The 13,270-nt window shown below is 35.8% G+C and overlaps 1 protein-coding gene across 1 annotated transcript in view; it reads left to right on the top strand.

Moving 5' to 3' along the window:
* Nucleotides 1-13,270, top strand: part of LOC110829205 (uncharacterized) — a 183,772-nt gene that overhangs the window by 152,499 nt on the left and 18,003 nt on the right. The gene's annotated exons all lie outside the window — the stretch shown is intronic.

Raw genomic sequence — 13,270 nt, 5'->3', positions numbered from 1 at the left:
TAACTTTTTTACTCATATTCACCACCATTTCTGAGTTATGGTGTTATAACATTGACATCACTTTGTATTATTGTTTGTGTGATTGTTTGATGGTGGCTGTGCACTGAGAGTGTATGAAGTATAAATAGTTGAAGCAGAGGTATCTGACTGTGACAGTAGAACCAGTAATAAGTCTGGCATATCCACAGTCCCCACTACATGAACAGAAAAGTGCTTAAAGTAAGTACTCAGAAGGGATAATTTAAAAATGCTACAAATGGCAGAATTTGCTTTCTTTCTTTTGCAAACAAGGAAATTAGTTCACATGTTAAGGCTAATTGTTTTTATTGTCTAAAACTTGATAATGTCAATAATAGAAGTGGCATCAGTGTAAAATCATTGGAACATTTAAAAAATGGCAAATCTCAAAAATCTTTATTTGCATTTTGTGCTGAAAATGATCTTCAAAACAGCAATCTTAAGTTTTGCACTAGAGCTATGAATTATCCGGTGTGTTTGCATGTGGGTGGGGGGGGGTGTTTATTGGCTGTTTACTAGAGCTCTCTTGTAATTTTAGTGTAAAGTCAAATTTGTATTTCTGGATTTTATGTGTGTGATTTTTAGAATATTTTCTCTTGTTTCATTGTCTTACACATATTAATAACTCAAGTTTTGTTGCCAAATTACAGTCAGACAAATTAAAATTACAACTTTGTCATTCTGTAATACTTGAATATGAATTTACTGAGAAATATTGATCATGTTTTTGAAGTTTGGTGAGTTTGTCCGACATGCTTTTATCATTAATATGGTGCATCAGTGTGATGTGATGACAAGTAAATTAATTGTTCCGTAACCAGTTAGATACCTTAAATTTCGAAATTATCGTACCCATGGTCCAGCTGATGTGTTATACTAAGCATACTGTTGAACCATTTACTCTGGAGTTGTTGCTAATGCCACCAATAACTTTTTTCTAACAAATACAAAAAGTTTAGATTTACATAAATTGAGGGAGAAAATACTATAACTAACTAACTAGCTAGATGGCTTACCGAACCCGAAGGTTCATCACCGAATTAACCAAAGCCCTCCATCGGACCCTGTCCTGGGCCAACAAAATCCAGCCCCCTTCAACTCCTATCTCCCATAGATCCCGCCTGACATTACCCTCCCATCTACGTCTAGGTCTTCCCAGCGGTCTCTTCCCGTCAGGCTTCCCAACTAATACTTGGTGCATTTCCAGTCAAATTTCCAGGTATTAAAATTATTCCAACCACAGAAACTGAGATAGAAATAAAAATACAGTCCCTCAAATCAGAAACTCATCAGGTTATGAAGAAATAACAAATTCAGTTCCAAAAGCTTGTTCAGCTTTTATTAGGTACCAGTTAGCCACATTTGTAATCACTCACTATACACTGGAAATGTTTTTAGACAGCCTTAGAATGTTAGCAGTGAGACCACTGTACAAGAAAGGTGTCAGAAGGAGTATGGCAAGCTAAGGGCCAGTTCCACAGTTAACTTCTTTTTCTAAAGTACTTGATAAGTTTATGTAATATTGTCATAATGTGCATACTAACAACATATTGGCCACAGATAAATTACATTATTATGGCATCAAAGGAAAACCTGCAGAATGCCTCAGATCCTATCTAAGAGATAGAATACCAAAGCTTGAAATAAAACAATCATGACTTTTCTCATACTGAGGAACAGTAAAACATTGAGTTTCCCCAGGGGTAAATAAACTGATATTAAAATTATTTACCTTCTCCCATCTACATAAACATATTTTCATCAAAGAACTGACATGTTTTATGTAATTTTTAGATCCTTTTGTAATTGTCATGTTCATCCCTTTTAAATAAAAATATTTAACACTGTATGATTGCTCTTTATGTGTATGATGATTCATGACAGATCTGCCACTACATCTTTCATTTTAGTGAGACCATCACTGGAAGTGAAAATCTTGTATTACTATCACATGAGTGCTAACCTTATATAAGTCAAATATTTATACATATATGGGTACTGCTCATCATAGGCAACATTTATCATACATAACAGTAATAATTTTCTTGTAATAAATAAATAACTAAATCGGCTTTTAGTTTCAAGTAAAAGTCATCTATGGCAACATGGAGACTTTAATGTCTGTATTCAGGCATGCTTTATTTGAATCTTAGATATTTAGTTGTTTCATATCATATTTTAAATATGTTTAAGCAGATCACAGGTTATTACTTTTTCTTGTGTTATATGTACTGTAAAATGTTGGGCATAGTTTTTGCTTGTCATGTATATATCTGTCAGTTGTATTATATGTAATATTTTTCTGTGGAAAGATATGAAGGTATCATTCATATGATAAGTTCCATGTTCTCTTTTAGGTCTTCAAAGACAAGCAGATGTGATGTAACTACAAACAACAGGACTAAAAATGTTTCATATGCTTTGAATGGAAATAAAGGAAGTCAGAAAATTGTGAGTGATGCAGAAAAGTGCAAGGATTGTGGTGAGACTTTCAGCAGGAGGCAAATGCTTGTCCACAAGAAAATTCACACAAGAGTTAAGCCTTACTTGTGTGTTATATGTGAAAAGGCATTCACTGCAGAAACTAATCTCAGTTTCCACATGAGGACACATACAGCTCCCAGATTTATTGAGTGTGAGGTGTGCAGCAAGATATGCATGACAACAAAACTGCTAAAGAAGCACATGAAGACACACACCAAAGACCGTCCATACATGTGCAACATATGCAGCAAAACTTATAAGCGCTCATTTGAGCTTTCTGCTCATAAGAAGGTACATACAGGTGTCAAGAATCACATATGCAATATATGTGGCTATGCAACTATGTATAAAGCAAATTTGGAAATTCATCACAAGAGACATATTATGGAATTCAGGTTACATTGTGAAGTTTGTGGTAAGGGATTTTACACAAACTCAGAGTTACAGGGTCACAAAAATGTGCACACTGGGGAGCGTCCTTTCCAATGTGATGTGTGTGGAAAGGCTTTCATCTATAAGCATTACTTAACGACCCATCAGAGAACCCAACATCCTGACTTTCAGAGAGATGGTAGAGCTAGTCTAAGTAGGCACTATGAATGTGAATCTTGTGGCAAAGTGTTTTCATACAAGAAGTCACTATTGTTACATGTGAGTTCTCACACAGGTGAGAATCAAGCATTTCTTTGTGACATTTGTGGGAAGGCACTCACAAGCAATTCATCTCTACAGTGTCACAGACGTATTCATACTGGTGAGAAACCGTTTGTATGTGATTCTTGCGGTAAGGGATTTAGAAATCGAGGAAATCTGCGCATCCACCAGCGCACACACACTGGGGAGAAACCCTACAGGTGTGACCAGTGTGGCAAGTCATTCACTCAGCGACCAACTCTGGTTGTGCACAAACGTTATCACACAGGGCAGAGACCATACCGGTGCCAACTCTGTAACAAGGGTTTTGTGTCTAAAACTCTGTTGAAAACACATCAAAAAAGCCACTAATAATGTGTGACAAAATACAGTACAGTTTCGATTATCTGACATAAATGGGACCAAAGGACTGTGGGGTAAATGAAAATGTAGGGTAATGTGAAAGACTAATAAAAACATGAATTCAGTTTGTAGCTTAGCTTACAATATTATTAAAATGTGAAGAAAATACATTATAGCATCAAATAAAAAATTCTTACAAATAAAAATAGTATTTAACATAATATAAATTTGTACATGAAAGTTTGTTTTTAGTAGAAATTAGTGATGTGTATTTGCTTCTGAGTCTCCTTCCTTTTGTTTGTGGCAAGGTCACACCAGTGCCAGAGCAGTAGTACATCTGCAGTAACAGAGTACATTAAATGTAGAAGGTTTGTGGTGGAGGATTGCAATTCATTTCAGTGCATGCTGAGTTGACTGTTGATAAAATAGAGCATTCCGAAATGGCACATCGGATAAAATGGAAAATTGGATAACCAAAGGTCAGATAATGAGGACTCTACTATATATACTCTTTGTGATCAAGTTGTCTGGAAAATAGATCAGTGAAAGAATTTGTACAATTTGTTGTTTATTTATATTCTCAAATAAAGACTTCATATGTTAATGAATCTTGCTTTACTGGTGTTCTGACTGTTCTTAATATTAATGCACAAGTGTCCATGTCCACACAATTTTTTTGAAAGAAGTATTGAATTTTTAACATCAGAATTCACTTATAATGAAGTTCCCAAATGGCAAGATATTAGAATCTCTTGGTGATGAGTATGAAGATGATTGTTTTCTGGGATGATGCACCTTGTAGTTTGGTAGACATTGACTAATATTGCAGACAAGCTAACCACCTTCATCTTTAAGGTGATGATCACCCTGTTGAGGGTTGTAAAGAATTTTAATTATACATAAAATTAGTGATTATTACATGTTACTGGCTATTATAGCATTCTACAAGAAACTTATTTGAAGTATTGTTTGTTAAATATGTTGTCTATAGTCTCTACATGAGAGTGGTGATACTTGGTCTGAATAGTCTCCATAATTTTGAAGTTAGGCTAATACTTACCTGTCAAATGGGGGGTGTTATTGCCCTAATAGTATTTATTCAAATGTTCCAAAATAAGGGAATGGAAAAAATTTACCTATCTACAAGTCCAGATCAGCCATGTAAATGATAGTCCCACAGCATAATATCATCATAAAACAATTTTCTGCATAACACTAAAATAATGTATAATTGTCCCAAATTTCTGGGATATGTGGCAGAGAATTACCAGGGCCACCAGGTCCCATGCTTGTCGGTTACATCATAAAAAGAATTATTCTCAACACAGACTTTGCTTCTTTGTCACTATCCATTGTTGGTTTGTTGAGTTGGATGGAGTTGATGCTTCGTCCAAGTTTTTAGTCCTTGTGGGCAACTCCATTTATTACGACGCAGTGCTGCTGCCTCACAGCCTTTGGCTAACCTGCCCCCGTCCCCTTCCCCCCAACAACAGCTAGCACCTAAAATGTTTGACAGCTTCAACCAGGCCTCACTGTAGCTGTTTCCACACATCATCAGCACTCCTGTTGGTAGTATTCTAGCGTACTTCCAGGGAATAACATCAAACAAAACCTTCTGTGCCAGCATCTTGCGAATCAGGTTCTTGCGTGTCAAGATCTCTAAATTTGTTGCAGTAATAGGAATCAACCAGTCAAGGTTCTCAAGAAATGTGACAGGCTGAAGAATATTAAACTTTGCATCATGATTGCAGATTTACTTGATGACCTGCTCACAAGAGCTTTTAAGTGTTATATATCTGTCAGACAGAATCATAAAGGAATGTACAGGAAGTAGGATTTCAGATTATCATGACAACAATAATGAAGATGACATGTCTTCTCATTTGTAATGCTGTGTAGTCTGATGGAAGTTTACCAAGATTTCAGAAGTGCTTACATCCTCCTTCATCAGGGTCATGAGATTCACACATGAGGAACTTGTTTGGAACATAGAAACCAGTCAGTTAGGGCTGAATCTTGGCTGGACCAGTGAGAAGGAAGGTGGGCAATGGGCAAGGTCAAGCACAAAGGATACATTTCTCTTCGAGCACCTTTGTCACCGGTGTGAAGATCTCCAGACATAAGGAACAGGGGGTATATAGACGGAGAGAAAGATTACAAGGAGAGAAAATATACATTGGAGAGAGAATTCAGAGGAATGTGGTCTAAATAACACAAGAGTTGGGAGAGAGGAAATAAGAAACTGGTCAGGGCCATGTAGTATCCCGAAAAAGACTGTGCTGGCTTAGTAGCCACATTGGGACCTGCACTTGTTTTGGAGGCCTCCTATGTCATTTGAGGGAGTGGATAAGGGGCTTCTGTGACTTCCTTCTACCAAACTACACAGCACTACAACCCAGAACACACAAAACTTCGAATGCAAGGGGACTTCAGGGACTTTGACCGTAAGACACTAAAATTTGAACAGGGTGATGTGCTTGCTGGGGCAAAAGATATCTTAATAGCAGTAGTTTGAAAAGACAAGTGAGATGTGTGCATGCTGACAAATATGCATGCACTACCAACAGAAGGAAACTTAGTGAATGCAGCAGAGCACACAAACCAGCCATTGTTGAAGACTGTAGTCAAGAAATTGTCTGTGTCTACAAAGATGAAAGAGTGACTTATAGCTATTCAGTTATTCAGAGAACATGGTAATGGACAAATAAATTATTTGTTTCCTGTTGGATCTAACAGTATTGATTAGTAATCTTATTCCAGTATGATGTGGTAGTCAAGTAGACCACAAAAATGTTTGACTGACTTTGGTTGAGAGTTTTTGGAAATAGTCCATGGGAGCCCTGACCTGAATCCAGCCGAAGAGGAAAGATGAACAATGAAATCTTCTCGGGAAATCAGCCGCGTTAACTGGTTTACTACGGTAATCAGTTAACGCGGCTGATTGCCTGAGAAGATTTTATTGATTATACTTTCCGCGAAAGTCTCAAATCCTATAGCAAAGATGAAATCCACAAGCTTATCAAGCAGCTCATCTTGAAGCTCAACAGACCAAACATTGGTCAACTGCAGGATCATGCTTGTAGTACTGTATGTGAACAAGAAGAGAATGGCTACAAAATTTCTATGCTCAGAATACAAAGTTGGCTTGTTCTTATACCCATGTTTTCAGTCCAAAAGTAACCTTCGAAATAAACCTATTACAGTGTAGGACGAGCATGTAGAGAAGTATCAATACTCTACATTTTAATTTATATGTCCTGTATTTAATTTAGTTAAGGAGTCTATAGCCTGTTTAGAGAAAATTATATATTACAACTAAAATATAGCACAATAGAATTGTGCAATTTATCTTTCTTTCAAGGACTTTTACAACAGTGTTTCAACACTAATGGTTTCAGAGATAGAGACATTCTGTCAGTTCTGTTGTGATACCGTTACTGTTGAATCTTTTGATTTAAATTCTGGCTGGCACTTGGGTAGATCTTGTGTTGAAATACCTTATTCCAATATGATAATGATTTTCACCATTACTTTTCAATTTTGCTTTAGAATATGCCATCTCAGAGGTCCATGAAATCATAGAGGGATTGGAATTGAATAGGCCATACGCAGATGGTGTTAATTGATTGGGCAAAAATATAATTATCATATTAAATGAAGGCCATGATGCTAGTAAGAAGGTTTGTCTATAAGTTTTGCAGAGAAAAGTCATTATTTGTTTATATCCCATCATGAGATGAAGAGAAGTAATTATATGCCCATATCCCACCACCAATCTATAGTACAAAATCATTATATGAAACTAACCATAAGTCCTTTGAAAATGTGGCAAAGTTCAAATATCTGAGAATGGTGGTCACAAATTAATATTGTATTTATGAAGAGATGAAGAGCAGACTAAATTTTGGTGATGTTTGCTACTATGCAGTACTGAATCTTTTGTCTTCCTGTTTATTATCTAAAACTGTAAAGATTAAAATATACAAAACTACAATTATGCCTGTTCTTTTGTATTGGTGTTTAACTTAGTCTCTCACATTAAGGGAATAACACAGACTAAGGGTGTTTGAGACCAGTGAGCTGAGGAGAGTGTTTCGACTTAAGGTGGTTGAAGTGACAGGAAGATGTAGAGAATTTCATGGTGAGTAGCTCTAAAATTTGTACTGTTTACTTCCATTAGTGGGATAATTAAATGTAGGAGGATGAGATGTAAGGGACATGTAGCTTGTAGCATGGGGACACGGAAAGTGAGTTCAAAATTTTGGTTTCAAAGCCTCAAAGGAAGAGATAACTCAGAAAACCTAGGCATAGATTGAGGGGTAATATTAAAATTGTTCTTAGGAAATTTAGGTTTGAAGATGTGATTTGGATTTTTCTAGCTTAGGATAGGGACCTGTGGTTGGCTCTAGCGACTGCAGTAATGGACTTTCAGGTTCCATAAACAGCAGGAAATATCTTATCTCACTGTGTGGTCTGTTAGCTTCTCAAGAGAGACCCTGCTCCATTGAGTTGGTTTATTTTGAAATCCATGTGTTAATTAATCCTTGTATTGATTATCTGTGCTATCAACAATGAAATCCTCACTCTGTGTAACAAGAGCATTCTGTTGTTGGCCTATGCAAATGACATGTGATTACTGTAACTTAAAAGTTGTTTATAAACTGTCTCACAGAATTTTAGAAATTCAACCATTTTGTTACACAATTTAAATACTATCTAACAAATGTTATAAACATAGTATGTGCCATAGGATTTGATACTTTTGCGGCGAGTACAATCAATAAAATCTTCTCGGGCAATCAGCCGCATTAGCTGGTTACCGTAGTAAATCGATGTTTCTGGAACAAACTCTGTCCCCATCTTCAGGGTCTCCGCCCCCTAGCTCCTTGGGCCTGAGTCCAGACATGTGCACTGATCCCGAGCAGGCAGTTACACAGGTGACTTTCGAGGATCCAGTCACATCAGAACCCTGAAGTTGGGGGACAGAGTTTGTTCCCGAAATGTCGATTTACTACGGTAACCAGCTAACGCAGCTGATTGCCCGAGAAGATCTTATTGATAGTATGTGCTATTTCTAATAATACCAATGTTTTGAACTTTGCTTTGTATATGAACTAATATTTTGATCAGTATCCTATTTTACCATGGGCAATAATTAGGCACTTAAATTTGTATATTTGCCTGTTATTTTTTTTTCATTGATTAGTTGGTGAAGGCATATGATCTTCCATATCTTTCTTTCAGTTTAAAGATGTAAAGTTATGGTTCTTACATAGGTTATGTTCACTATTACTGTTATTTTCTCTCTGTGATTATAAAGTTTTTATATCAAGACTCTCTTTGATGTGATAACAGTCTGAATCACTCTCATATAAATTGTCAGATTAGATACATACGTATAACTGGAATTAAAATATAAATAAATGTGATATCATTATATTAGAAGTTATGCACAGTCTGTGAAGTGTGTTTCTGTCATCATTAAATATTCACAGAGCCTTGGCATTCAAGATTTTTTTGTAAGACCAAGGTTTTTTATGATGGTGGGGATTGGATTGAGCTATCATGTGTCAGGCTGTATTGGTAGGCTTTTATGTGACCTGAATCGACCCTTTGGTTCTGCAATTACAAATTGATATTTTCAATGTACATAAAATTCAGATACTGTAAATAATTTTAGAGTTAGCTGCTGTAGTAACTCGGAGAGACAATATATTTACACTATAAACCTTTTTGAACTATTTGTCTGGGTTTCTTGGATCCTAGAAGGATGTTACTTGATCTCGCCTCTGCCAACTGTGCATTTCTGCTTTTATGTAATATACCACTAAGCTGTTAACTCCTTAGTAAATGTCCAACTGGCAGTCTCATGGTATGCTAATTTAATTCTGACGTTACTGCTGTATAAAATTTAAGTCTCTACACCTTCAGTGATACCAGTATTATGGTAGATGTGCTGACTTTTCAGATGCAAGCAACACAACCGTCATTCAGTATATCATTATCTGTGGTTTGTCTACCAATTATTATTTATATGCAGATTTTATAAAACCATTTTTAATAGAGGACAACACAAAGAATGCATGAAGTGTAGATAAGATGCATTTTTCTATCCATTGAGAGAATATTTTTTGCCTCAGAAAAATGTAAACCAGTGAGGTTTCTTCTTATCTACTACTTCTCAAATTGAAGTTAATAGAACAATTGAAAGCCTATTTCTCTTTCTAATAGAATAAAGCTTGTACAGTTGCTGAATACTGTAGCATATAAGAGATAAGAGAATAATTATATAGGCTTTAGCAACAAATGGTCAAGGCCTATTTAAAAACACTAACTTGGCCTTTGCCTGGAAGGGCTGAGGAAGACTGCGTATAACCTCAGTCAATGTAGCTGATGGACCAGCTGGTTTCAAAGTTCCATCTTACAAATAATACAACTACTACACCTTGCTGTTTAGTATACATAATTATGTGTGCAGGCAGTTCATCATCTGTGTTTTTCTGTCATAGTCAGCTGCTCACTAATTTGTCTTGTATTTATACCTCTGGTTAGAAATGTCTTATTGGAAGATTATCTCAGTCAGCAAGCAGTATTCCCTGGCAAGTGATCCATAAATGATATAGAAAGAGAAGTTATATTTCAGCATTTCTGTTATTATCATGTAATGCATTAAGTATAAGCAAAATTTGTGCTTTACCTGAGAAATGTTGCATACTTTTAAAATTAGCAAGTAATTTTGATGTGGACCATTTTTTCTTCTTGATAAAGTTAGCATTCAGAATTAAGTTTTCTCTCTCTCTTTTATTTTCTAGGTCTTCAGAAGGAAGTGGACTTATTGGCACAACATGGAAACCTAATAATTATTTGGAAGTGTTTACTCGGGAAGTGAAAATTCAGCAAATCATGTCAGATGTCATGAAACATTTCAGGAAAAAAGAATTATCAGGGTGTCTGGAGAATGATAATTGCACTGAGGTGCTTCAGAAAAGTAATCCTAATACCAATAGTGGAGACAAGAGTTCTGTTTGTTATGAGACATCAAAAGACGCATTTATCCACCAGAAAACCCCTGCTAGAGTTGAACAAAATTTGAGTGTAACATGTGGTAAAGAAATTGACACACAACAAGACCGTAGTTTACACATGAGAACGCACTCAGGAACCCCAAAGAGTGATAGCAAATGTGATATATGCAATAAAGTGTTCTCAACAGCAGCTGGCATAAGAAAGCACAAGAAAACCCATGCCCATGACCGTCCATATATCTGTGATGTGTGTAGTAAAACTTACAAAAATTCATCTCAGCTGGGAGTCCATAAGAAACGTGTACATTCTGGCATTAAGAATCATGTTTGTAATATATGTGGATATGCAGCAACATATAAAGGGACTCTTAGAGAACATTTAAAGAGGCATGTTGGTGACTTCAATTTCCATTGTGAATCCTGTGGCAAGGGTTTTTATTCAAAGTATGAACTTCAGAGGCACAAGAACTTTCACACAGGAGAGCGACCATTTGGATGTGATATATGTGGGAAGGAATTTGTTTCCCATGGTTACTTAAGACGGCACAAACAAGACACTCATCCTGAAGTACAGAAAGATGGCAGCACTGTATTATTCAAGGGATATAAATGTGAAATTTGTGGCAAAGTATACAAAGTGATGAAGTCTTTGCGGATCCATGCTAGTTGTCACACGGGGGAGAATCGACTATTCTTGTGTGACATATGTGGCAAAGCCCTCACAAGCAATGTACTACTTCAGGCACACAAACGAATTCACACTGGTGAAAAACCTTTTGTGTGTGATATCTGTGGCAAAAATTTTACAGTGAAACAGGGGCTTCAATTTCATTTGCGTACCCATACAGGAGAAAAGCCCTACAGTTGTAATCAGTGTGATAAGTCATTCACACAGAAATCAAGTCTCATTGTGCACACACGTTACCACACAGGGCAGAGACCTTACAGGTGTCAACTGTGTAAAAGAGGTTTTGTTACTAAAACTCTGCTGAAAACACATCAGAAGTCACAGTGCATATGAGTCAGGGTTTCACTGTATATTGCATTGAGATGGTTCATGGCATGAATTTCAAATTTATCCAGTAGTCTTATGCTATTTTCTCTGAAAATGTGTCATTAGTGTTTTTTATGCTTGTCTTGTAGTTGGATACAAGCCATCATACAGAATTAAGGATGTTATATCAACCACAAATTTCTCTACATTACAACAGTTTTGTCAGCGTGTGCACAAACATCAATTTCTTATTGCATAGAATGAACTTACCAAGGTGTAGCAAAGAATCTTGTATTATATAACAATATATGATGTGTACAGCATGGAAATCAATTTTCCCCCACCCTTTCGAAAAACAGGGTGACATACAATTTCAGGGTGTGCTGTAATAAATTTAGCAGTTTGAGCAGAAGACTAATAATGCCCTCTTTTGCCTGTGTTTAATTCTGGGTTGCAAAGAGTGTCACAATAAATAATATGTTTATGAAGATTATGTATAAAAATGTTCCCCATATGCCTGGCAAATGTCATTGTTTTGTCTTATTTTTAAATTTGGCTCCAGTGTGAAGAATTATAAATCTTGAAGATTATCTCAAAATTCTGAGATAAATGAAAAAAATAAAAAAATGCAGGAGAAAGAAGTGATATACTTTGGGAAGTGAAATCACAACTGTTTACTCAAGAAAGAAGGGGACGTGATCAAGAGAATACATTAAGTGGTTAAACTCTATTGTCGCAAAACCATGAAATGGAGTGGACACTGTGACACAAGATAGTGACCTTACAGTGCCCTGTTTATCACATTACTAAAATATTCCTTTGCCGAGAAATTTTGAACAGTTCTCATTATCTGTTATTAGGACACTTTAGTTTTTCTTCCCTTTCAGAAAATTACACTATTTGTAAACATAGTTCAAGGGGGTGCAGATTATAGAAAACAAAAATTGAATTCACCATGATGAGAACAAGTAAACCTGTCCATTTATGCAGGTAGTAACTGAAAATGTGTGTTTTAATCAATGTTTCCAAAATGTATGATTAAATTTATGAAAATTAGTAAAGAAAATTAATTTGTAATTGCTGTCACTGTCTAGCACCAGTGTCCCCTCCAAATGATGTGTAGCAGTGTAGAGTTAAAAATAATTTCCTGTAGAATTAAAATTGTTGTGACCACATGAAGTCTGTATTGGTGTTTGTCTTGATGATGAGCAGTGATAAATCACTGCAATCAAGCACATACAAATGTGATAATAGTAAGCATACAATTGTTTGTTTGTTGGGAAACTTTAATGTTGTTTCTTTTTATTTTCTCATGCTGATCAAAAAAAATGTAAATTTTATATTAAGCAGGTCAACTTAGTAATAAAGTAAGTGTAATAAGCTCCTGTTTATTTATTAATCCAGTGGCTAGATGAAGGTAATTTGCTTTGATTGAGAAGTCATAAATGCTGCAGCAAATGACATATTGTTTGCAGTAGCTTTGAAACAAGTAATACTTTGGACAGAGAACTGAGTATTAGTGACTTGTATGAGAAGTAATATTTCAAAATAGGAAGTGGCATTTGGCATATGAGGTAGAGCTGGTGCTAGGATATGTTTAGTGGCACTTGTGAAGATAAATTTTTTATTAAATTTAAGTTGTTTCTACTATTACACGTTCTTTATAAACTAATGCACCTCCTCTAGTTCCATTTACATCATGTGTATTCCTTCCTTCTTTGACCTTGCAGACTTACAGTCTAATGTTTTATGC

Source organism: Zootermopsis nevadensis, unplaced genomic scaffold (assembly GCF_977971745.1).
Source record: "Zootermopsis nevadensis isolate Lab colony 2312 unplaced genomic scaffold, Znev_1.0 Znev_ptg000008l, whole genome shotgun sequence".
Classification (NCBI taxonomy): domain Eukaryota; kingdom Metazoa; phylum Arthropoda; class Insecta; order Blattodea; family Termopsidae; genus Zootermopsis; species Zootermopsis nevadensis.
This window is presented reverse-complemented; position numbering and strand designations above follow the sequence as displayed.